This window comes from Xenopus laevis, chromosome 8S (assembly GCF_017654675.1).
Source record: "Xenopus laevis strain J_2021 chromosome 8S, Xenopus_laevis_v10.1, whole genome shotgun sequence".
NCBI classification, from domain to species: Eukaryota; Metazoa; Chordata; class Amphibia; order Anura; family Pipidae; genus Xenopus; species Xenopus laevis.
Window position 1 is genome coordinate 71,689,184 of NC_054386.1, and position 27,222 is coordinate 71,716,405.

Here is a 27,222-nt window from a genome sequence, read left to right on the forward strand (position 1 = left end):
AGGAACAGTTCAGTGTAAAAATAAAAACTGGATAAATAGATAGGCTGTGCAAAGTAAAAAATGTTTCTAATATAGTTAGACAAAAATGTAATGTATAAAGACTGGAGTGATTGGATGTCTAACATAATAGCCAGAACAATACTTCCTGCTTTTCAGCTCTCTAACTCTGAGTTAGTCAGCGACTTGCAGGGGGGCCACATGGTAAATAACGTTCAGTTTGCAATTGATCTTCAGCATTCAGCACAGATTCAAAAGCAACAGTTATGGCCCATATGCCCCCCCTCAAGTCACTGATTGGTTACAGCCTGGTAACCAATCAGTGTAAACCAAGAAAGCTGAAAAGCAGGAAGTAGTGTTCTGTTCTGTTATGTTAGACATCCGGTCACTCCAGCCTTTATACATTACATTTTTGCCTTTCTAACTATATCAGAAACATTTTTTTATTTTGCACAGCCTATCTATTTACCCAGTTTTAATTTTTATACTGAACAATTCTTTTAAATGTGAATGACCCCTTTAACACTAGTTATCAATGCTCATATACTGCCAGAAACATGGCTCTGCAGGCCACATTAATGAAGATTATCCTACTATGGCCTATTCAGCCTTTATAGGATGACAGATGAGTAAAGCCCAGTGTACCATGTAGTAACATGCTGTAGAAGGGGTTGTCATTGCACTGACATACTGTATCTTAGGTGTTTTAACTTTGTGAAGGATGCTGTACAAGGAAATAATAGTTGCTTAAAAAATGCTGGGCAATGGAAGGAATTTCTTTCTGCCCAGGAAACACAAAGCATGTTTTACTTATTCTAAAGGCTGTACAGAATAATCAGTGCACACTAAAAAGTGAATATAATTGGTATAGTATCTAATTGGTTGTACTGTTCCCATCTCTTCATATTACTTTGAAAGCTTTCCTGTCAAAACTGTGAACAACTAAATTAACAAAAGGAAAGCACTTAGTGATCAAATTCTTGGGTTGGCAATTAATTAAATGAAATGATGAGTCAGTGAACTGATGCATGTTTCAATATAAAAACAAAACACTTAATTACATTAACAGTCAACACATTGCAACAAATAATAATCAGAATTAAAATAATGGAAATGTTGCCTGGCTGGAAACATTGAATCAATGAAACAGAGAAACTAGCTTGCTGTTATTAGCTCAGGGTCAAATATAAGACACTTAACAAAGTCGATAAAACATCTGGAAAGATGAAAGACCCATATTGGGTATCACAGAAAATAATGCACTGGAGGCTCCAATAAACTCACAAATGCCCTCAAAGATATTATGTGTAACTAAGCATGCTAGTGACTGTCAGTGTGTGCCCTGGAAAAAGCAAAATGCACCACACTGTACTGTATTTTCATATGTGTACATATGTGCAAGTGTCGCAATTGCAACATTTGAATTAACCAACAAAAGATATAGAGAATTAGGAACATTTACATTTGCAGATGCAGTGGACAATTTTCCCTGTTCTATGTTGTGTCTAAAACCACTTTCATTGAGGATACTTATGTCCAAATGCTCTCTACACACTTCTGTATAATTATGCTCTGCACTGATCATCACTTTCTGCCTTCCTTTCCAAACTGAGCATTGCTGTGACTACTGCCGCACAGCGCTGTGTGAACTCTGGAGCTCCAATGTTCCCTCAGTGCCCTGTGTCAATAGGTGCAGCACATTTGCGCCTAGTGAATCAGGCATGGTCATAAATTCGCATACTGGCATACTGCAAATATTCAGCAAAATTGGTATGTCTAATTAAACCGTAAGTGTAGGTGCGCCCATTTTGACGAATCAGAGCAGTTGTGTAAGACACACCCCAGCTGAATCCAATTTAATACCTGCATTGTACATTGTGGGGAAAAAACATGGCATTCAAAATTGCATTTTCCGCACTGTTTCAAGGTAAGTGAATGCTTCCTTATGCCTTTTCAAGAATTCCCACTTTTTTAAGGCTATGAAGAAATATGGACTAATACCTTAACTAAGTTATCCATTCATATCTACTGTACATTAAAAGGATTCTGTCATAATTTTTAAGGTGTAGTTTTTATTTCTAAATTACACTGCAAATAATTCACTCTACAATATAAAATTTCATTTCGGAACAAGCAAGTGTATTTTTTTTTAATTTGTAATATTGGTGTGTAGGCAGCCATCTCAGGTCATTTTGCCTAGTCATGTGCCTTCAGTAAGAGCCAGCAATTTAGGGTGGAACTGATTTCTGGCAGGCTGTTGTTTCTCCTACTCAATGTAACTGAATGTGTCACAGTGGGACTTGGCTTTTTACTATTGAGTGCTGTAGAGTGCTGTGGGTGCTGTAGATTAAAAAATCTACCAGGCAGCTGTTATCTTGTGTTAGGGAGCTGCTATCTGATTACCTTCCCATTGTTCTGTTGTAAGACTGCTGAGGGAGGGAGGGGGTGATATTACTACAACTTGCAGTTAGGGTTGCCACCTTTTCTGAAAACTTTTACCAGCCGGTGGGGGGACGGGAACAAAAGGGGTGGTCTGTGATGCAAAAGGGGAGGAGCCATGTACCATGATGCAAAAGGGGGCAGAGCAACATCGCAAAATGACAAGAAGGCTGTAAAAAAGGTAAGTTCTGAGTGAATTGGGGGCAGGCCAAGGGCTTTTTTTATAGGTATTACAAATTTACCAGCAACTACATTGCTGGTAAATTTGTAATAACGGCCCCGGCCTTGGCAAGTGTTTTACCAGCTAGGCCGGTAAAACACTGGCCGGGTGGCAACCCTACTTGCAGTACAGCAGTAAAGAGTGACTGAAGTTTATCAGAGCACAAGTCACATGACTGAGGGCAGCTGGGAAACTGACAATATGTCTAGCCCCATGTTAGATTTCAAAATTAAATATAAAAAAAATCTGGTTTTCAGTGCAGAATTCTGCTGGAGCAGCACTATTAACTGATGTGTTTTGAAAAAAAATTATTTTGCATGACATGAATCAGACAAAGGGGCTGATTCACAAAAGGTTGATATTCCTTAACGCACAGTTTTGTGCGGTATTTAAGACATGGTATTCAAAGTATTTTCACATGCGTTAATAGACATATCGCAAGCGTTAATTCTACATTTCTGCACAGCGGTATTCTAATTGCATTGCAATATTTATAGAATAGAATTAATCCTAACACATTATTCACTAACATCTTTTAAGCGATAAAAGCATTAAATAGTGCAATAATTACTGTGAAATGTAACACCTCCCAGGAGTAGGCGTTACTAAACAACATCAGATGGATTAATAGAGGACGATGTAGTGAGGAGTTGTAGGGCAGCATTTAAAGACCTTTATGAGGAACTGGAGCCTTACCTACAGCCACTAACACATTTTCATGATACCTTGGGCAGATCCAGAATGTACTACGTTCTGTGTCATGGAATTATATTAAGTTTCCCAGGAAAAGGAATGACTGGAATACTGTAAAAATAGACTTCTACTCTGCATGGCATCCCCAATGTCTTAGGTGCTATAGATTGCACTAATAACATGTGACAATATCAAATACCTTAAAATATCGCACAAAATAACGCACAGAATAAAGCATTCTATAAAATATCGCACAAAATAAGGCATGCTATAAAATATCGCACAAAATACCGCACAAAATAAGGCATGCTATAAAATATCGCACAAAATAACGCATGCTATAAAATATAGCACAAAATAACGCATGCTATAAAATATCGCACAAAATAACGCACAAAATAACGAATGCTATAAAATACTGCATGCAATTCAGCTAAAATGAACGTAAAAATATCACTTCTTAAGTTAGACAACTGAACATGTAGTGAATCGAATGTTAATTCTAAAAATATAAGAAGTGATAACATTTTTAAAGGGCATGTAAAGGCAAAAAATAAAATCCCATTTTTACTTTCTTTAATGAAAAAGAAACCTATGTCCAATATACTTTAATTAAAAATGTGTACCTTTTTTATAAGAAACCTGACTGTATGCAGTGAAATTCTCCTTTCATTTACTGCTGTGGATAGGAATTGTCAGATGTTCCCTAACTGCTGAGCAGGGAAACAATCATACTTATGAACAGCAGGGGGAGCCCTCGTCCTACTTCCCAGTCATGCAGAACTCAAGCAGCTTTGTTTATGACAATCCCTAAGCAGCCCAGACCACACTGAGCATGTGCACAGTCTTAGTCTTGCAAAGATGTTTCACTATGTTACCAGATGGTGACCCCCTGTAGCCAACTTTGAAAGCATAAATTATTTGTTTGATTAGGTTTGTGGTGCAGTAAGTTCATGTTTATATTTAGTATACAGCATTTCTAGCCTTATTCTATTTTAGACTTTACATGCCTTTTAAGGAATGCAATAAATAACACTCACTTTTTCAGACAATAAACATGGATCGGAATACCCAGCTCTAAAGTTCTTAATGATAAATTTCATTACTTTTCATTAGATTGACTACAGATTACCAGGCATTTTAACTATAGATAAGAGATCATTTTCCTTTGTGTAACTTAGAACATCTTTCGGTGACCCTTGAAAGAATGTTTGCTTTTGATTCATATATATCTAACATAAAAATAATTGTCCAATTAGAGCTGACTTTGACAACTTTATCATGGAATTCTATTTACTCACAAACAGTCGGACGTCTGAAACACAATAGTGTGCTTGTCTGTTGGAAAAATGTAAAGATTGTCCTTTATTTCAAACATAGGAGGTTAAGATCAAAAGCAAACTTTAATAGATGTTTGACTAAGGTCATACTCCTAGGAAATGGAACACTGGAGATGAAAGAGAAGAAATAGATTTGGCTTTTGATCTCAGCCAAATCCATTTGGCATTGTTTAGCTTTTATTTAATACTTCAGGTTCTACGTGATGTCATGACTAAAATGAATTGGCTCCAGTATTGCAAATTTAATAGCTTTGTTATACTTTAAAACATACCACAATTTAACAGATTCCTTCTCTTCTGGATGACAGCCTATTTTTTGTAGAATTATCACCTAAAATACACCTGAGGTCTAAGGGATTAACACAAACTTTTTGATTAGGAGGGTGTCTACAAAATTTGGCAGCTTGTAAGTCAATATGTGAAAACTGGCTGGCTAAAGCTATAGATATAATTATTAAATATGGCGTGTTTGTGTGTACTTCTGATTTAGCAGGATTACAGGAAATTAAATGGCTTCAGTTGCTTGCACAAGCAAATTAACAGTGTCGGTAATCTATACAAATAGTGGGCAAATGATCTAAGTTGTGTTGGGTTTATTATGCATTCATTTAACAGTTTATTGCAAAGCAAAAGGTTTCAAACATGCTTTAAAGGTTGTGGTGAATGTAGATTGAATTTAGGGGTAAATTCATGTTGTAAAATTATTCCTACATTCAGATATCACAAGTACCTCTGCAAATCGATTTTTTAGGGAGAGAGGGAGCAAACAAATATGTTAAAATGTTGCCACATATATTGCACTAATCACTAGGGATCACTGTTTTGCCTTTGGACAAAACAAGAGGATCACAAATCTTGCAGGCATATAGAATTGGCAGGTGATTTAAATTCCCAATTATAATTGTACATTTTGGATTATTGGATTGGTTACAAATTTGTCTATATCAGTACATGACAACCTAATGTAATAAAAAAGTGCAAAATCTGCCCAGGTCTACTAACCTATATCAAACAGGTGACCAAAAATGCTGTCTGTTGATTGGCTTATACCGATGACTAGACCTATTCATTAGAAAGGTGGGGGTCATACAGTTATAAAGGGATGTTTGCACAAGTAAATGAACTAACAGTAAATGCTAATTATACCTTTTGTGCAATGGGCTGCTGAACATTTGCCAATGTTGCTACATAATCCTTATACTAATTATTTTGAATGTTTACATTTAGGGTATAATTTAGTGACCTACAATTGTGCCTAGAAACATATATATTAATGGCTGGCAGCGACTATAATTATTGTTTGCATTATTCAATAAAATATATAGCAGAAGATGATTAATTAAAGGCTGATAAGTCACTGACAGAAGAACTATGGGGAAAATTTAGTAACCTGCGAAAATTCACCAATGACGGCTTTTCAAAGAAGATGCGCTAGTGTTCAATTATGCATAGCGCAACTTCGTTAGAGGTCTTTGCTCAGGCTACGGCGGGAAATTATAAAGTTGAATGGATATATGTTGCAGCAAATACATTACATTACACAAGTCCAGGGAACCTTAATAAAGAAAATAGAGTTGTTATATTGTCCTACACATGAGCCCAATGTATAGTTTATGTTCCATATATTAGAAAATGTATGGGGGAACCCGTGTACCCAAAAAACATTTTTAAGTACTTTTGCAGGCTATCACTCTGAACAAAAGGAAAAGACGCCAGCATTTTTTGGGACTTATAACATTTTTCCACTAAAAATTGAGGAAGTCCTATGCACTCCATTGCACTTCGCCTGGTCTGAGCTGGCAAAGGCAAGTCTGGCGAAAGAGGTAAAGGTCAGTAGAATCCGCATCTTACTAAATTTGCCGAGTTACGTCCATTCACCAGAGCGAAAATTTGCCAGAGTGAGAAGCATTGCTAGCGTCTATCTCCTTTACTAGCGAAGTGATGCCTGCACCCGTTAGTAAAACGTCGAAGTAACTAAATGATGTCAAGCTGGTGAATCATCTCCATCGTTAGTCATTGAAGTGGCTAACTCTAGCGAAAATCCACCAGTGTGACGTAATTTCGTTACTTCACCGGCCTTGTGTAGTGTAATGTATTTGCTGCTACATATACGTCCATTGTACTTTAACTTGGCGCCGTATGCAAATTAGGCTTCGCTAACGTAACTTCGCATTGCTTGACAAATTAACGGTAGCGCAACTTCGCTACCTTTCGCCTCCCTAAGCGCAACTTCGGATTTTAGTGAATTAGTGGCGCCCTGGGGAAACTTTGCCTGGCAAAGTGCGGTGAAGCCAACGCTGGCGCAACTTCGAAGGTAAGTAAATTTGCCACTATGTCTCTATTTCTGCCATGCTTCTGAACTGAAATGCCTAATTTTTTCATTTGTGATGCATTGTGGGCCTTGATCTTGGGAAATTCCATGGGTCACTGTACTTGGGTTTGAGCATCTGAGATGCAAATTTTAAAAAAAAGTACCCACAGAAAAGCTTGGACAGTAATGTGCAAAAAATGAGATGTTGACATTTGCAACCCACACAGCTTGAATCTTCTTTTTATTCATTTTATATTTGAATGCACGTAATTTATATTTAAAATGCAAATCAGTAAGTGGTATAATTGCATCTTAAAGCATTTTCTTCCATAGCATATAATAAATGCATAGTATTTTAAAAAAACTCTCTAGTACTTTAATAATCTTTTTACATCTAAACCAGCAGACAAATGCATCTTTATTTATGGGTGTTTGCCTATTAATAAAAGGAACACTGTCATAGATCAAAAGGAAATATACCCTATCTTTGGCTGAAAAGGAACAAGCTTTGTTTCCGCCTTATGCCTGCACATATATTTCTGTGTGATAATTTATAGTGCTGCAAGTCTGCAGAAATTAATGGAGAAAGTGGCACTAAGGTTAAATAGAATGTAAAAAATAAAAGAATGTTAACAAAATGAAAACCACAGGCAGTTATTTTGAATTGTTTCCGAAATACAGGCCTGTTACAATAATCAATCTTTTGCTTGTATGGTTGCTTGATTTGTTGTATAGAAGTTGAAATCCCCCAGTTTCTGACTGTGAGCAAACAAGTTATGGTATCTGTTGGGTATCAAGTACAGTAAGGGGGTTATTTATCAAAGTCTGAATTTATCTAAATTTTTTCTGGAAAAAACTCCGACCACATCCGCACAGGTTTTTTTGGCTTATTTATTAATACACTATCCCGAAAATTTTGTTTGCTGGAAAAAATTGTGAAAAATACGAATTTAAATATTTTTCCAGAATTTCCACCCGATTTTCAAATTTTTTTCGGATTTTTCACCCATAAACTCAGATTTCTTATGCTTTTTGCCCGAAAACTCTGAAAACTTCAGGGTATTGCACAAAACCCAGCGCACATCATAAAATCATTGGGACTTTTCCCATTGACTTGTATGCAACCTCGACAGATCTGAGATGACAGATTTTCTGATTCTGACTTTTACATCCTCAGGGTTTAATAAATTTCCTGAAAAATTTGTGATTTCTTTTTCACTAAAAATTTGGATTTTATACTAAAAAAACAAAAATTTTGGGGGTTTTTGGCATTCGGAGTTTAGTAAATAACCCCATAAGTGTAGTAATCCCAACCTACAGTAGTATCTTTAAACCATAATCGAGGTGGAGAATCAGAGATGATTCCATTCCTAATTCAATTCCAGATTTCCCCTCTATGGAGTTTTATGGGCCTGTTTACTAACATTTGAATTTTTAATTTTTTCATGAATCTCTGTATTTTCTGTATTTCTTTAAAATGCTAAAACGTTAGATGTATTAAGTGTAATAAACCACAAAAAAACTCTAATACAAAACTGTGCCAAGTAAAAGCTGTCCAGGTCCCATGGAAGTCAATGGAAGCTGCGCTGATCCTATTGGACCGTTTTTAATCAATTTGGACTTTTAGAGGTTTTCAGATTTTTTTTTGCTAGTAATTAACAGAAAAAGACACACATATTTAGAGGTTTTGGGGATATTCATATTTTTTTTATATTCTGATCTTTTGATAACTTTTATGGCATTTGTGGTTTTAGACAAATAAAGTTTACTCGAATTTTAATAAATAGGCCTCAAAATGTCTCAAGCATTAATTTAAATTGTTCCCACTGGACTGAATCTGGTCCTAATTTGGATAAAGGACATTGGGATTGTCAGTCTTGTTGCTGAACAAAAAAAGCAAAGTAAAAAAAGATAACTAACTCCTGATCTCCTCTACTTACAGTTTTCCCAGATAAGCTCCTTGCTATGTAATGAACATGGGATGGGGACTTATGTAGTAAAATCAGATTGTTTCCATAATTCAAAAGATATACATATTTATAGTAATTATGGTTGGCTTGTAACTTTGCAAATGTAATACTTGATGATCTAAAATTATGTTTTAGTCCCATTGGGCATAAAATGCAGAATGGGCCATTTTCTGATCCTCATACAGAATGGCCAGATCTGTAAATCTGGTTCAGTTTGAGTACTTTATTGTAACCTGTGCTACTTGTAGAAAAAAAACCCTTGTGTGCCCTTGTGTAGTCATTTTTAATAAGTGGGATGCCCACCCTGCAGCAAAATGACCCACTGGATGCCCAAGACTTACATTTGCAGACTTAAAACCAAAAAACTCCATCCTCACCTGGTCTTATAATATCCCTTTAAATATGTATGTATATAATTTGTTTGTTATTTAAATAAACATACTTTTACTCAGATCAACCTTTGTAGTTCACCTAGATTCAATTTCTATTAAACATAACCTTGTTTGTAATCATCTAGATTCTTTGTAATAAAGCAGATACGGCACATTAATGCATTATATTGGTAGCAGTGGCAAACGAGAGCTTAAGTGGTATATGCAGCAGTGAACATGACAGATATATTTCTAGATGCATTAATCAGAATTAATTTAAAGTTGGCAACATACATTCTGTAATCAGCGAATGTGGAGTAACCTTTTCTAGATGAATGGAGCAATTCTTTCAAAAACAATACATTCATTAACAAATGAATTGTCCACATAATTTATAGAAAAACATTTGTAACATTTATAACTCTAAAGGTACATTGGATTCTTGATGCAGCTTCGTTTAAAATGGGGTGCTAACCTATTCATTGCTATTACATATCATTTTACGGTTTTATTTAGAATGGTTTATAAACCGGTAGATAGAGACCCTCCTCTTCAGAGAAGCCTAATAGTAGCAGTTGTTGCCCTCCTGAAGCAGTACAATAAAACTTGACATGCAGGGCCACACTCATGTGATCCCCAAGGACCAATATAGAAGTACAGTATTTCATGATATAAGTTTAGACACAAGCCCTATATAAATGCATTAACAAGTTATAGAGCCTGCCTGTCAGACGTTTCAGCTCACATCAAGCCAAAATACTTCTTGCAATCTGTGTTTTCTATCATAAAGTCTTGGGGATCATAAAATATAACAATCACTAGCATTTTAGAAGTTTAATCTCCATTATGGAAATATAAGGTTCTGCCTCATCTGCTAGATTGGTCTAGAGATAGATTTATAGCATCATCGTTAAATTATTAATACATGTGCTCTTATATTATATGCTGCTGGGGGCATCAAGGGATCATGCCATCTGGCAGCTCTATTTCAACACTTTTCTAAGTAAACATACTTTGATTAAATTTTACTTTATCCTGACTGCAGCTGGGTAATAGATGGATACTAACACAGACAAATACTGATTCAAATGTAAGATGTTTAGTGCTTTAATAATCAATTGTACAAATGTGTTATTTGTCTAAGGATTTGTCTTATCCTGGTTTATTTAACACTGATTTTTATACAGCATAAATAACTTTATACAGCCTGATAAATAGGCCTCTAAAACATTTTTTTTAATTTTTAAATCTGTATATATTTTATGTCCTACTTTATTTATTTTTTGAGGGTTAAACATAAAAAAATTGTAGCAAATAATGTTTTCCTGTCAAGGCCAGGCAGTTTAAAGTAAATGTTCCCAAGCAGTGTCTGTGTATCCCCATCCATGTGAGTGTTTCCAGTTCTTTTCAGTTTCAGTAGGTAGAGGTGCTGTTCTATCTGAGATCAAAGCATAAAACAAAGGTCAAAATGTGCCGTATATCTATCTATCTATCTGTCTGTCTGTCTGTCTGTCTGTCTGTCTGTCTATCTATCTATCTATCTATCTATCTATTTATTTATTTATAGATATATATAGATATATATATATATGTGTATGCCATTTGTATAACTATGTGGCAAATATAGAGCAATGAAAGTATTCTATAAAATACCAATTTCTCACTTCTGAATTTATACTTACTGTGAAGCTGCCAAATTTCTTGCCTCAACTATGGTATTAACAGCTAAGGTCCCAACAGTGTTTACTTCTTGGTCCATGGACTAGTGCTCCATGGTGTCCATGGAAAATTTACTCAATATGGCAGTTCATGTTATATATGTAATACAGGGATATCTTCATCCCAAAGTAACCCCCATACTTTTTGTACAAGGTACATAATATGGAGGGAAAACTTAAATAATACAAGAAGAAGACGATTTTAAAGTGTAGGATCTGCATGGCCTCTTAGGAATGCCCAAAGAAGTGGAGTGGAGCTTTTAACTGTTTGTGTTCCCTGGATTGATTGGAGAGTGATTATTACTAACATGACACTGGGCCGTTGGCAGGTTTAAATTTTACTGTAATAATAAAACACTACCATGTACTTGATTCCAACTAAGCCCTATTGGTGGCAAAATAATCCTATTGGGTTTATTAAATGTTTAACTGATTTTTTAGCAGACAGTGTATGGTGATCCAAGTTATGGAAAGATTCCTTATCCAGAAAACCCCAGGTCCCAAGCATTCTTGATAACAGGTTCCATACCTTTATAAATAAATACTGTATATGCATATATACATTCATATTTTTTTGCTAGAAACTTAATAAATTAAGAAGCATATTTCCAGCATTAGACTGCAGCACGACCTAAATGCAGTCACAATACTTTCAAAATGCATTTGTCAAGCACACAAGGTATATTTAAGCAATGGTATAAAACCCTCATAATACTTTGCTAGATAAAGAATGGTCAAACATGTATTTTGTCCGCATCTTGTATTGGTTTTGACATTAGTACTTAGTTTAATTTGATTCATCATATTAAGTGCTTCAGAACATGGAAAATCTTTAGGCTGAAAGAACCAACTGTCAAGAAGGAATAAAAGTGACCCAATGATAGCACTTTTGAATGGTAAATGTGATGGTTTCTCTAAACTACAACACAAACTGTTGACATGTATATTTTTGGCTGCGAAACAAACCATCGCTAAGGCGTGGAAAGCTGCAGCTATTCCTATTCTAGCTTTTAAACATAAAATGGATTGGATTATGGTGAATGAAAAATTAGCTAGTTTTCTCAATAACACCCATGATAAATTCCTCAGGATTTGGCAGCCCTGGTTGGAGTACAGACACAGTGATCCCAATGTTTGTCAGCTTCTTTCCATTTGACTCTCCTGCTATCACTCGATTTTATTTTTGTGATTTATTAATGTTCCGATGACTTATTTTGCTATTTCCCAGTCTTTTCCATGCGATTTCCTGACTAGGTGGCTCTTTGATTTTACTGTTTTATTATTGTGTAACCAAAGTTGATGTCAATGTGCGCTGATATTTTACTTGTGACCGCTCATGACTGTTTACATTATTTTTGATGACCTGCCACACTTTTGTGATGTACATTTGGCATTTGTTTGTGAAACAATAAAAATATTGTTGAAAAAAAAAGAAGGAATAAAAGTGATCCGGCTATTCCTCTTCTTTTCGCAACAACACTAATACATTGGACTCCATACAGCCATTAATAGGAGACACTGGAATTGTTTATAAGAGGCCTAGAATTTGTAGTACAATATCATATAGATAGGTGGTGGCCGAATTAAGTAAAACATGCCACATCTAACAAAAGAGTAATGATTAATAACTTGGGACAATAGGCTGGAATTACCCAAGTATGGGTACGCTGTATGGCACACTATGAACATGTAACAAGCACTAAAAAAAAAATCAGGGAGTAAAAGTTCATTAATGATTTGCTGTTATTTTTGTCTATAGCTTTGCTTGCTTGAGACCTGAATGTGCATAGAAATATTAACAACATTTTTAAAATTCTTTTTTGCCATAAATTCCATTTATTACAATTTCCTTTGAGCATTTTATTTCAGCAGAAACAAAAAATTAAATCTTGCCATCAGTGTTCTCCAAGCGCCTATCCTGCAGTAAAATTGGATAGTGTTGCCATTGACACCTGACAGTGGATGTTGCAAGCAGTGTTTTAATGACTATTCCTTCTTGAAACTCTATTTGCAGTGAGAAAAGTGAACTTTCAGAAGCCATGTTTTCTTACCCACAATGTAGCAACCTTTCCCATAATTCCAGTGTCATTGCTGTGACAATGGAGAAGATGTACCTGATGCAAGAGTGACCAATGCATCAAAACACGGGCAACTGTGGTTAAGTTATGATGTCAACTTGTGCACAATGTGGAACAGGAGGCAAAATAGATGCAACAGTGCAGAGTACAAGTATGATGAAGGGCAAAGATTATGTTTGGGCTCAACTACCATTAATGAATGGTGTTATTTCAGACAACAACTGCATCCAATTTTGTTTGTCCATTATAGATGGTCTTAAGGCACAGCACTGGTCTATGTCCAGGGACATATATCATTTAAACAGGTGTTTGGCTGTCCTAAGATAGTGCCATGAACCTTATCTGCAAGGACTTTGTAAGGGCTCATCTCTAACCAGAGCTAGCTAGACTAGATTGGACCACACAGGGTGACCTACTTGCATATATGTCTCCAGCATTATAGCTAAGAAACACTTAGTTAGTAACTGATAAGGTTTATTTGTTATATATATAGAGTGGCATAATATGCAGTGAGTCTATCCAAGCAGCCCAATTAGAAACAATGAAACCTATTTCTAGATAGCTGCACATAGCAGATACTAATCTCCCAGTTTGAAATTAGCCTTTCCAATTCAGAGGAACAAGCAAAGGTGCTTCCTGGGACATTGTTTATCTGGTGTAAAACGTCAACTGGATTCACTTTAAATGTTTTTATATCTTGTTCCAAATAACCCATTGCTGAGCTAGAGAACAGAAAGCAAAATATGTCTGCTGGCCCCATGACACATTAGTATTCATTACAGGGAAAAGTAAATGAGAACTATTTCATCTTCAGAGCACGATCCTGTGGCATTACCATCTTATACCAATATTAAAGTTGCATTACAGATCTTTAATGTCTTGCTGTAATAATGCTGTCTAGTTTAATAAGAATGAGCATTAAAACAAATATTTGGCTGGACCCATTTTAGGTTTTGTAAAAATCAATGGTTGTTTTGTTCTTGGGGAAATATAAAGCTTTTTTTTTTTTTTCACTGAAATAGACAACGGACAGTTAATGGAGTACAGACATTCTGCACAAATATTAAAGAGAAGTGTTCCTTTGCTTTCCCTTTAAAAATCATCTACTCAATCTTGAAGACATTGAATGTATGAGCGTGCAGTAATTTCATCTAAAGGTGCTTTTCAAACTATGTAAGGAAACAAAAGGCTGGCACACGGAGCGAATTAAACCGGAGTCCTACCCCTGGTATGTTTATTGCGTCAAACAACGTTTCGGAGGGCGGAACGAAGGGGGGAACGCCCTCCTAAACGTTGTTTGACGCAATAAACATACCAGGGGTAGGACCCCGGTTTAATTCGCTCCGTCTGCCAGCCTTTTGTTTCCTTACATTGGTCCATTGGGAGTGCCTTCTCCCTTAGGCTTTGGGCACCAGCGGTAACTGTTGAAGGGCCTGAGTGTGCGTGTGTTTTCTTTGTACCATTAGCTTTTCAAACTATGGTCATTAATGTGCTACCTCTGCTATCAAACCTAATAAATGTGGCTCAACATTGATTCTATAGAAAAAAAGTCCAATAGCACACAGGATTGATGCCATTGCTTGCATTAAACACGCAAGGCAATCTTGCTTGCATCAATCCCCATTGGGCTTTTTTCTATGGAGCAGTTTTCGTGAGGCGGCCAAACCTCTACCTTTTGAGCTCCAGGTATCTTTACCTTTGATTACATTAGGGTGTGCGAGAGTCGAATCTGTTGTAGCCGAAATTGAGAGTAAACTGGTAGAAGAGCACAACAAAATCACTTTCCTTTTCTCCGTCTTATGACCTCATCATGTTACCGGGAATTTTATGAAATTGCACATTATCATGTTTTAACTTTTACCCTTGATAAAGTAAATCTTCAATAAAACAAACTTTTGATTTATTTTCTTCAAAGTTTGTTCCTGCTCTGATCATTTAGGTGTCTGCCTTAATTACCAAACAATAATCACATAGTTCCCATTGCTTCAGCCAATCAGTTGGATACCTACGAGCAGTGTCGAACTGGGCCGACGGGACACTGGGAAAAAAACCCGGTGGGCCCCGGCTCTCGTGGGCCCCAGCTCTTGTGGCCCCCACCAGCCCAAACCTGCTCCCTGTCACCGCTGCACTGAGCCCACTCCTGCTGGTTCTGGCCAGAAAGGTGTGAGTGAGCGCATGCGTGGGGTGGTGTGCGCTCTGGCTACTGCTCATGAGCGTCCCCTGTTACAGCAGCCCTGAGCCTGTGGTAGTGAGAGGTGCAAGCACGTGCGGGAGCCAGGAGTTGTGCCTCTCACCAGGGACTTAGCAAAGATGCCATTCAGTACAAGTGCATGCGGGGGGGGGGGTGTGCACACATGGCAGGGGCCCCAGTATGGGTAGGGGTCAGAGGGGGGGCCAGAGAAACCAGCCCCGGTGGGCCCCGGGCCCCCCAGTCCAACCCTGCCTACGAGGAATGGTCCATGTTGTTCTAGCAATGATACACACTTATGGCTGCCTTCACTTAGTATGGAGCAAAGTACAATAAACAGATGCAAAGTGATGTATTTTTACTTTACCCCACTGGTTGAGCCCTTAAGCTCATTGTTACCACTCAATAAAAAATAAAAATTTTATGTTAGAATACTAAACTAAAGTGTATTTTGCTCACCCTTAACAATTCTATTTATATACGTTTCTACCCCTTAAATATTTGCTAGAATTTTTGATGCCATACAAGCACTGCTGCTGTTTGTCCAGACAACGTGAAAGCCGGATCTGGATTTCCAATAATTGAATCCTAATGTTTGCAAGGCAGTGATAAGAAATTAAGCTAAGACTTTAAACAGTTATGCAAATGAACCATTGGCTAGCACAGAGCAATTAAAGTGATTTGGCTTTTAAAATGCTAGCTTCATTAGACTATAAATACCACTCAATTGACTTTGTGTCTTCTTTTTTTCATGTTATTGACACAAAAAAAAATGTTTCATGAGAAAATTGCAGATGCCTTTCTGTGTAGCTTGAAAGGAATTAAATAGAAGCATTCAGTCCCAAACATTCATTAGTTAGCGAGGAGTTTAAGGCCATTAATGGTTCTCTTTCTTCTTCTGTGGTAAAGGAAACATCTATTCAAGTATAGAAATTCATTATCACACCTCCTGATTACATAAAGTGGTATTTCAACTAAGTGATCTCTGACTTTCTGTCTAAAAATCATATTACATTGACTTCTAACAGTCTGAGATAAAAGTAGATGAATGCCAATGTAGAGTAAATAAATCTATTACTGCTCGAGCCTTACACTATATACTGACTCAGTGCTGGACTATAGTTTACAGCTGAACTTGAAGGGAGCTAGATACAAGATAGAAGAAGTATATAAAAATAAATGTGCAATGGTTGTGAAGGCAATAACAAACCATCATTGCTTTGATTTAAGCAGTCAGATGTCTTCTGATGTTTATACAGACAATAAAGAATAAATATACACTTTTGAAAGATATCTACTGTATTTTCATAGTTCAACCTCATTAGTCAAACACATATTGGGAAGCACAGGGTATTTGTATTCTTTATGTTTAAATAATTAACCTTACCCTGTGAAAACGGTAAAAAATAAAAGATGGTAAGCAATAGAAAAAAACTATTATTTTGTGGTGAACAATCTGAAAACAACTCAACTGAAAAAAGTGTTTGGAAGGTGAACAACCCCTTCGTAGCTAGCTATAGGTCCCATAATATGTAACTGCCACATCCTATATAACATCATGTTCTAACTTAGCCCTTAGGTTCATATAGAGTCTTATTAGTTCATAAATGGGCTTTATTTCTTTAATATTTGTTATACTGAACATCCTTTTTGCCTATTATTTATATTAATAAATATTGTTAAAAAAATATGAATTTGTTGCTTCTTGCACTAAACAGGAGAAAATATGAAAATGAAAGTCACACTTATAAAAGCACAATCAAAACAAATCACCAATCCATGAAGAAGCCATTGTGTAATGATGCTCCTTATAACGGCCTAAAAGGCTACAGCAGGAAAAGAGACAGGTGTGTTTGTTTATATTGATATAATTTAATATGAAATATATATATACATATATATATATATATATATATATATATATATACTATCTATATATATTAATATATTATCTATCTATATATATATATATATATATTATTGCTATATTAAACAGCATGTATGGGCCGCACACCTTGATAGTAGAAAATACCTTGGTGCTCATGTAAACAAAATTATAGCAAGTAAAAGGTGATGGCATGCTCAGGATTTGTAGAAAAGACAACTTGGAAATAAAAAAGTTTATTAAACCAACGTTTCGGTCCCACACAAGGACCTTTCTCAAGGCAACACAGTGCAGTGTCAGAAATTGTAATTTATAGCCAAAGTGAGGCTAAGTGAAAATAGAGCCCACCCACATTGCTGACATCATAGTGATGACACGCCGTAAGGATAAAAGAAACACACTGGTTATAACACTGGGCCCTGAATGTTGTTACCCTTATAAAGGCCAACTTGAGCACCAGAAAGACCCCGATTTAGGGGTCGTGAGGTAGCTGGGTGACCATGGCATCAAGATGCCTGTTACAGTAGAGGTGGGCGGGCCCGTGGTGGGCATCGGATTATGACAATACACACATAACTCTCATTTGCCCTTGGGAGTAGTAATAGACCTATGACCCATAGCCTCAGGGATATTTATAATGACGCCAACTACCATAACTGGTGTTATAGCTGTACTAACCAGCGGTGCCCACGCACAGGGCCTACCGTGGATTTGGATCAATGCCTGTGTAGCCCGGGTGGGCCCATCCCCGGCAAAGGCTCGGTCAAAAGGCTAGGTCCTAAGGTCAACAGCAAAAGTGTGTTTGTCGATTATCCCTACCCACATACATGTAAATTCAATGGTCCGACATGCCCCACAGCATTGTAACAGGTGCATTGAGTGCCTTGGCCAACAGTCAGCATCAGGAGCCTCTTACGTGTGTCCTAAACCAGATGAGTCTAAAAACAATAGTGTGAGTTAGCCAAGAAATGGCAAACCATACATAAAATCGAAATTCTCCACCTCGGAACCTGCAAGACATGTCCATGTACACATATAGAATTGAACACAAAGGGGTATTTACAGTCCAGCAATGAGAGTAGTTGCTTGATCTGATGAACAATGGACAGTCAATGGGAGCAATGCAGTGGACAACAGAACTTAACCACAGAAGTCCTAAATAAAACAACCCAGTAGTAATGACTCATTGAGGCCCCTGGGGGTTAGAGTATCCAGTTTAAAGATCCATTGCGATTCCCTACGCAATAGTGCATTGTCTCTGTCCCCACCCCTGTTTAGGGGCGGCTGATGGTCAATCGCCATACATTTGAAGGTGGGAAGACTGTGGCCCTGGGTTAAAAAATGTCTGGCTACTGGTTGAGTGGCTTTACCCTCCTTCAGGGCTTTACTGATAGCCGAGCGGTGATTGCTGATCCTTTCTCTCAATGTGGTAGTGGACTTCCCAACATAGTACAGGCCACAAGGGCAGATGATAATATACACTATGAAAGTGGAGGTACAGGTAAGTCTGTGTCTTGCAGAGATTGCATTAGTGATGTGGTCCCCTTTGACCTGCTCCGAAGCTGAAATTTTAAATGCGGAACGGGAGAGGGGGCGGCATTGTGGCTGCTGGTCCAAGATCAACCCTGCTGGGGAATCCATACCTGTCTATAAAAATCAGATATGTTGTCCAGTGCCACCTCGCGCCTCTTGTCCTTTTCCTAGCAAATGTGTTGAGGAGTAGTGATGGGCGAATCGGAAAAATTTCGCGAAAGCATTGAAGTCAAAATAATTTTTCACTGCGAATTTTCGCCACAAACATTTATGGGCGGCGAAATGAGGAAATTCGCTGCAAATTCATGCCTGCCAAATAAATCCACCCATCACTAATGAGGAGCATGTGCAGTTGAAGTCATGTCCAAATTGGCTTCAACTTTGAATTCTCCTGACATGAGAGTCCAGGGAAACACATAAATGGCACAAGATGGTGCCTGCCCACTCAACTTTCTTAATTCGGAGGGCAAAGGGTTTTTAAAAGGCTTTAATTTTCCTTTAAAATCATTGATCACAAGACCCCTATTTATATATGAAGCCTTTTCTAAACCCTGTTAAATTGTTTTATCCTACAGGGGATCCGTTAAAAGGAAGCCCCTTATCCTGAAAGCTCTGAATTACAGAAAGGCTTTTGGCACTTAAAATATCTATAAATAAACACTAGTTCAAGTTAATCTTGAGGTTGGAAATATATATCATGGCATGAATACATGGGCTGCTTTAAAACTTTTGCCAGGGCTGCTGTTTCCTCCCAGTCCAGCCCTGGATCCATTATCCGGAAACCCATTATCCAGAAAGCTCCAAATTACGGAAAACCTGTCTCCCACAGACTCCATTTTATCCAAATAATCCACATTTTAAAAAATAATTTCCTTTTCCTCTGTAATAATAAAACAGTACCTTGTACTTGATCCAAATCTAAGATATAATTAATCCTTATTGGAAGCAAAACCAGCGTATTGGGTTTATTTAATATTTACATGATTTTCTAGTAGACTTAGGGGCAGATTTATCAAAGGTCAAAGTGAATATTCAAATTAAAAAAGAAAATCGAATTTTGGGCTATTTTTTGTGTACTTCGGCAAGGGAATAGTCCAAATTTGATTCGAATTTGAAAGGTTTTTTGGAAAAACTTTGAATCGTACGATTCGAATGCACTATTAGTTTGATTCATACGATTTGAATTCAGACACATTTGAACGAATACGGACTATTCACCCACAACAACAAAAAAACTTAGATTTTTTTTAATATATTTCGGTCGGTCAATTTGAATTAATTCGATTTAATTCTATTAATTCGCCTCTTGATAAATCTGCCCCTAAAAGGTATGAAGATCCATATTATGGAAAGATCCATTATCCAGAAAACCCCAGGGCTTTATGGTTGGAAAAAAGACTGAAGGCTTTTTTTTCTGAGAATTGAATCTGCAATCAATTAATAAACCTAAAGCTAAAGAAAGCAAATCAAGAGGAATATCATTTTTCTTAGCATTAGAAAATCACAAAGAAAAAGTTTACATATCCGTTGAAAGGCAGGTAAGTCAAATCTGAGTATCTCCAGCTGTTATTAACTAAAACTAAACCATCCCCATCCTGTTATAACTTACAACACCTGGAAGTTTGGGAATTGTACACCTTTGCATTGAGGCAAAATGATTAAATACTTCATATTAAAGTGCAACATACCATACAAGCCTTATTATTATGATACTGCTGACTTTTATGGTTGGTGTGGCCACAGGACAAGCCTAATAATTACCAGCACCAGAAGCAGCATGTGGTTTTATATTACGTTGAGGTAAAATTAAACTGGAATTAAAGTGGATTACTTTTATCAAATAGGGAATAAACTGTTAATTAACTCCCCACTGTAGCAATCTTTTTTTGAGCTTGCAACTGTTATTAGCTCTAGATTAAACTGTTGAATTAATTTCCCACTTACTTACTATTTCGAGAGTTTTTAATTTACCTGGCAGCGATTTTAATGGGAAATTGTATTAGTGTGCATAAATTGTTTTTGGGAAGGGTAAACCGTTTGCGATAATGTTTATTAAGTCGTTTTGTTTGAGCAAAAATATAATTGCGGTTTTAATTAGTGGATGGTTGTTGAAGTATTAGGTTGGAGATTACATTATGGCTTTTTAGCGAAAACAATCAGTCAGGTAATCCCAGCATTTAGAACTGATAGCAAACAGAAAAGCTGTGTCAATATACACCTGACAGGATCCTTTCATTAAGCCAGTGCCAGTTTCTGGAAGAATGCAGAATAATTGAGAGGAAAGAGGTATCATTTTTAACAATTCTTTCCGTTTAATATGACAAGCCTGTGATTGCCAGCAAACATTGAATAAACTGGTTGCAAGAAATATCAAAGAAATAAAACCAAACCCCATTTGTCCTGTGTAATATGCGTGAAGCAAGGCTTACAAATATATTTTTTTTAATTCCTTTTGCATTTAAAAGCTAATGACTCAGACACCCAAAGTAGCCCTGCCGACTTGATTTAAATACATTACATTTTCCAGTTCTTAAGCAGGCAGTTGTGTATAATACTGAGCCTAAGGCGCTATTTTAGGTTATAAAAAGAAAACATCTAAGAGGGAAATTATTTGTGTTCCATTACAAATTGCTATGGTTCACTCCCTACCATACACGTATGGTGAACATCTGGCTGCAGAATAAAGATTATACAGTTGTATTACTCAAGATATCCCAGCCTATTGATCTGCTCTAACTTGTGATTTTTCTTATTCAGGAACTGGCAGCTTAAAATCATACCAATAACATTTGGAAAAAACAAATAGAATTCCTCTTAACTGACCTATGAATACATAGGGGACACTCTGGGCTCAAAGAAAACACGCTATACAGGAGTCCATGACCCGGAGACAAGATGGTGAGGGATCAACTGCTTTTGGTGACGGCTATTCCACGCAGGTCATGTGGTGTAACACGGAAAATCATCATCACTTGCAGCCAACCATATAGCAGGATTCATAAGACGAGTTTGTAGATTGAAATCCAGATTTATTTAGGTACTTCACTAAAATCATTACACGAATGACTATTTGTTGAAGCAGGCAGGGGAGCGCACGGCCATGGGCTGCAAGTGTGCCTTGATGATTTTCCGTGACACCCTGAGCTCCACTTTCTTCTTTTTGTTTATTATGAGGGTCGAAGCAAAAGTAAATGCTGAAGTCATGTGAGAAACCCAACCCCAACAATGGACAAAGTACAAGTTGCTTTCTAGAAGCATAAAAATATGCTGAGATCCATAACTCACTTGTAGCTGAGCAATCAAATGGCATTATGAGGTCCTATGGAAACATTAGTTCTTTGTATGTATTGGAGTTTATGTCAATAATCACATTTATAGCCCCTTGCTAATTATTAGTCGTTATGGGTGGTGTTCTTTCCTGATTATTTGTGAATTTTCTTAGGTATGTGTCTTTGTTTTAACATCATCATCATCAGGTCTTTCTTTTGAACTATTGGTTTAAAAAGACTTGGGGGCAGATTCACTTAAGTGGCGACTTGTCAGCAGCGACCACTTTGCACCACTTTGTAAACCACAAATTCGCTACCACTATGCTAATTCACTAATATGTGAAGTTGCGCCCTGGGCGCCGAATGCTGGCGACTTTTCGATATCGTTACTTCGCCAGTATGAGCATTTCATAGCAAAGATGCGCTAGCGTTCGTTAGTGCCTAGTGAAAATTCGCTAGTGATCTTGTGCTTAGGTCAATTTGCATGTGGTGTGTATAAATTATAATGTTGGTGCAAACGCTTGAAGATACCACTTTTTATTACAAATGTCTGCAACTAGAACATTAAATAAACCCAACAGGCTGATTTTGCTGCCAATAAGGATTGATTATATCTTAGTTTGGATCAAGTACAAGCTACTGTTTTATTGTTACAAAGAATAAGGAAATCATTTTTAAAAATTTGGATTATTTGATTATTGTAATAAAATTACCTGTCCCTGGTTGTCTAGTGGTGCGGCGGGGACGCCCGCCACGCCATCGGCGGGGACGCCCGCTATGCCGCTCCTCTTCTCTCTGTGTGCCGGCTTCCTAGTGTGACCGCGGCGCGCACTTCCGCATTTTATACGCGCATGCGCGCTGGCGTGATTACGTCAGTGCGCAATGGCGCGAAATTCAAATTCAAAATGTATTTAAAGCTACAGTTTTACTTTTTGCATTGCCCGTGATAGAATTGTTATTCTAGTGGTTCCTGAAGCCTTGTGCTGTTTGTTCTTGTTAACTTTATCTGTGATTCCTGGTTTTTGATCCCTGTCTGTTCCTGACTATTCTGATATCCGAACTCTGACCCTTGCCTGCATTTCGACTACTCTTTCTGCCTGACCGCTTCTGTTTGATTACCCGGTTTGACCCTTGCCTGCCTGACGATTCTTGTTATCTGCCTGCCTCGACCCAGCCTGTCTGCCGATTCTCTCGCTTGCTCCATTTGTACCGTGACCTTCGGCCTAAAGACTCTGCTAAACAGCCGTGCCCCTTTCCCAGCCAGAACATCTCGCCTTGCACCCCTCGTTAAGTCCAGGTGGCACCCAAGTAAGCTGAGGGCTCCTCCCGAAGCCCAACGGTGGTCACACTACTGGTGAAGCCGAGACCAGGGTGCTTGGCATTTGTTCTGGTATCGGGTGCCGGCCATGACAATTATAATGGGAGATGACTATTCTATAATTCAGAGCTTTCTGGATAATGGGTTTCCCTATAATGGATCCCCTACCTGTACATATATTCCATGATTTACTATGTTTAAAAGAAATAGAGGAAACCTCTGATTTCTGGTCGCCTTCAAAGCAAAAGTTGCATGCCATGCAAATATGAAGAATGCCCATTGCTAGAATTGCTATTCTGGAAATGTTTGCCTTTCTGGGACAGGGTGTATAAGACAAGATGGCAGCTTTACTTCTTTACACAACATTACACAATTCATTCTGGAACAAAAAAAAAACAAAGTTATATCTTGATGAACACCAGAAGGAATCCCTTTAATATAACAGGAAGCCAAGGAAATGAAGATATGATAGAATATTTTAGTTTTTATACATAAAATGATGTTGTTCATTAATGTCAGAGTCACTGCCAAGAACAGAATATTGTTTAGACTCTTTGGGGGGAAATTGGCAGTTTTAAATTAGAAACAAAACATAAAAACATTCAATCTAAGCTCTTTCAATTATTTCTACTTTCCAATTTATGGTTTTATTATTCAAGCAAAAGAAGAACACCAAAACAGAAGTAATCTAAAGACACATTTTTTTAACAATAAGCTCCAATTTTATAGCCAGTTTAATATAAAGCCATTTTAAAAATAATAGATTACAATTTTATTGCAAGTTTTTATGTAAGCAAGCCTTAAAGGGACACACACTAGACTTACAAAAAATACACAACACAATAGGACTCATTTACCACTATAAATACAAAAAGATTCAAAACTTTGCACAAATTACACCCGCTATTGGAGAAGAATTAAATACCAGGATGTGTGAGGCTAGGGTTATGGGGCTTTATGAGCTTTGTTTTATATAATCAAAAAAGCAAGGTTGCTACAAGCAGTGTCGGACTGGCCCACAGGGATACCAGGAAAACTCCCGGTGGGCCAAGGTGTCAGTGGGCCCTCATTCTGCTAAACATTTGGCCTATTTCATGGCCATTCCATATTTCTATTAGATGGAATAATAGATTAAAGTATGTAAAGAAAAGAGACTAGGAGAATAGAGGTTGAGTGAGGAGAGGAAGAATAATAGTACTGAGAGTGGGCCCCTGGTCTAAGATTAATTGGTGGAACCCTGGTCAATGGTTTTCGGATGGGCCCCTGGTGTCCCAGTCCGACACTGGCTACAAGTACTAAAATCTAAAAGTAGTACTATAAGACAGATCTTTTCCAGTCTCAAACCAATTTACAGCACTTGTAGTCACATTATCTATCACACTATGGAGGCCATGACTATCTCTGCTGGAGAGCCTGGCCTGCTATCACTCTTCTTAGGATTACACCTTTCTCTGTTGTCCTGTCTGCTATAATTTTTACTGGAATAGTCTTTAGTAGGGAAAGGCTGGGTTGCTATAATACACAATCCCTAGCAAAAATCTATTTAATATACTGAATGGCACAATTCATTCATGGATGGTGGCAAACTTTGTAACTTATATAGTACTTGTTTCCTTTCTTATACGTATTTTAACCATTTCCCAGTATATAAGTATGTCTTTATAAACTCAGTTCACTCATCTCAGATTTTGTCTGGTATATAATTCCCATTTTAAAAAGTGATGTTCAGCTGGCTGGCATTTTACAAATATTTATTAACATTAATGATACAGTCTAGTTAGAAGTTTTGAAGGGCAATTATAATTAACAATGGAATGACACCCATGAGATGTTATGATTTTGAATGAATAATGCAATGACACCCATGAGATGATTCTGAATGACTTTAATGTTATTAATGGAAAATGCCATTGTAACATACTTTCAGAGTGTTCAGAGTTTCTTTTACAACACACCAGAAATAAAGACCAATTGAGACTGACCACCCTGAGACTCAAGAATAAAGGAAAGAAAAGAAGTAAGTGGAGGGACAGAGCCATGACAGGGCTTGGGAAGTGGGCCCGGAAGTTGGAGGTTGCAGGGGGTTGTGTGGGGTGTAGTCCAGCAAGGGATTGGCTAGAAGGTGACAGGGGGCCAATCGGCTCCCAGTGGGAGTAATCCAGACCAAGGAGGAAGCCCAGGGATCAAAGTCCAAGTTCGCAGTACAATTAGGGATCAGGTAAAATCCTAATCAATATCCAGGCAGATGATCAATAGGCAGGCAGATAAACAGCAAAGTCAAGATTCAGGCAGGGTCAAAAGTCCAGAAATCAGGTCAGCACAAATTACAAAGCACCCAGGAATGTTCCAAACAAAACCTATAATCAGGCATTGAACCCCTGACCTGGAAGGGTTTTTATCTTTGAATTTCACGCCAAGTGTGTGACGTCATCGCGCCAGCGTCAGGAAGCTGCTGCTATCCATGTGGGGACCATGGGTGCCACCATCTTGGATGCGGACGGACGCGCCGGCTGGCGCTCCTGACAGAAGAGGCAGGAGGGGATAAAAAGGAAAAGCAGTTGGGGATCGGCACCATTTTACTTTTTCAGCCTTGCCCACCCGCCCCTTTGGTTAGGTGAGGAGCCAATAGTCGCAGCTACTGGGGTTAAGAAGGTAGTGGCGTGGAGCCAGCAGACTAGAGTCATGCTGGAGGTTGGCTAGATTTTAGGCTAGGGCTTGTGGATATTAGCCACTGTTAAAAGAGGGAGGAACAAAAACAAGGGGACTAGCTTTAGGATCTTCATACAATGGTTTGCATTGAAAAATTGTAGAAATGTTACCTAATCACCAAAACAAATGTGGGTTCTACCTCATATCTGTAACATATGGTATTGCATATCACTGCAATAAACTCATTTGTTATTGAATTCAAATCAGACAATGTTTAAACACTGCAAATAATGAAATAGATCCAACCTGAATGTAATTTGGATCTGCTTTGAAGTCATTAAAAAGCTGCGTTGGCATTAGTTAATGCATTAAAGCATATGGAATATGTTATAGTACAGGTGTAGATTAGATTTATTCCACATGCTGTGAGGCTACATCTGTGTTACTGGGGGAAAAAATGAAAATTAATCTTCAGTTCCTTTGGGGCAGAGAAAAAGATATCTGAGAAGCTAAACGGAAATTTTGTTGCAAGCAAATATATTCACTGCGGGAAGGATGAGCAGGTCCTCTTTCACTAAGATCTACAGTCATCTTGTCCAACAGTTGTAACATTTCTTTTCAATTAAAGAAATTACATATTATAAGGGAAGCTAAAAGATAGAGACTAATTTAGGAAACCTGAATTAATGGAACATTCAGCTGCCGAGGCAGCTGAATTCCTAAAATCCTCATCAAGCGATTTTGCACAAAAAATGTCCTTAGTAAAATATACAATACATTATATATAAAGTTGTAAGATAACTGATATTCCTTTTAAAGATTTTCTCAACCAGCAAACTATCAGCTGTTATCTAGAGCCCCTAGGAACCTCTGCACAGCCACCTAGAGTTCTACAGCAGGTTGGGAGGCCAAAACACAAAAATGCTGATATTTTGTAGGTAGGATTTGTGTCTGCAATATGTGTGTGTGTGGGGGGGGGGTCAGCAGGCATAACATCACTTCCCTTCTATGATGATGCCACACCTGGTGTATTGTAACATCACTGCTTTAAGAAATTGCTTTCATAAAGAGCCAGAACTACATGATGGAACTGTTTCCCCAAATCAATGTAACTGAAGGCGTCGCAGAGAGACTTGGATTTTTACTATTGATTGCTGTTGTACCAGGGAGCTGTTATGTTCTATTAGGGAGTTGTTATCTGGTTATCTTCCCATTGTTCTTATGATGGGCTGCTGGGGGGGGT

The 27,222-nt window shown here is 37.6% G+C and overlaps 1 protein-coding gene across 2 annotated transcripts in view; it reads right to left on the bottom strand.

Annotated features, from left to right (window-relative positions):
- Window positions 1–27,222, bottom strand: part of LOC108700148 (dachshund homolog 2) — a 372,744-nt gene that overhangs the window by 126,070 nt on the left and 219,452 nt on the right. The window lies entirely within an intron of this gene.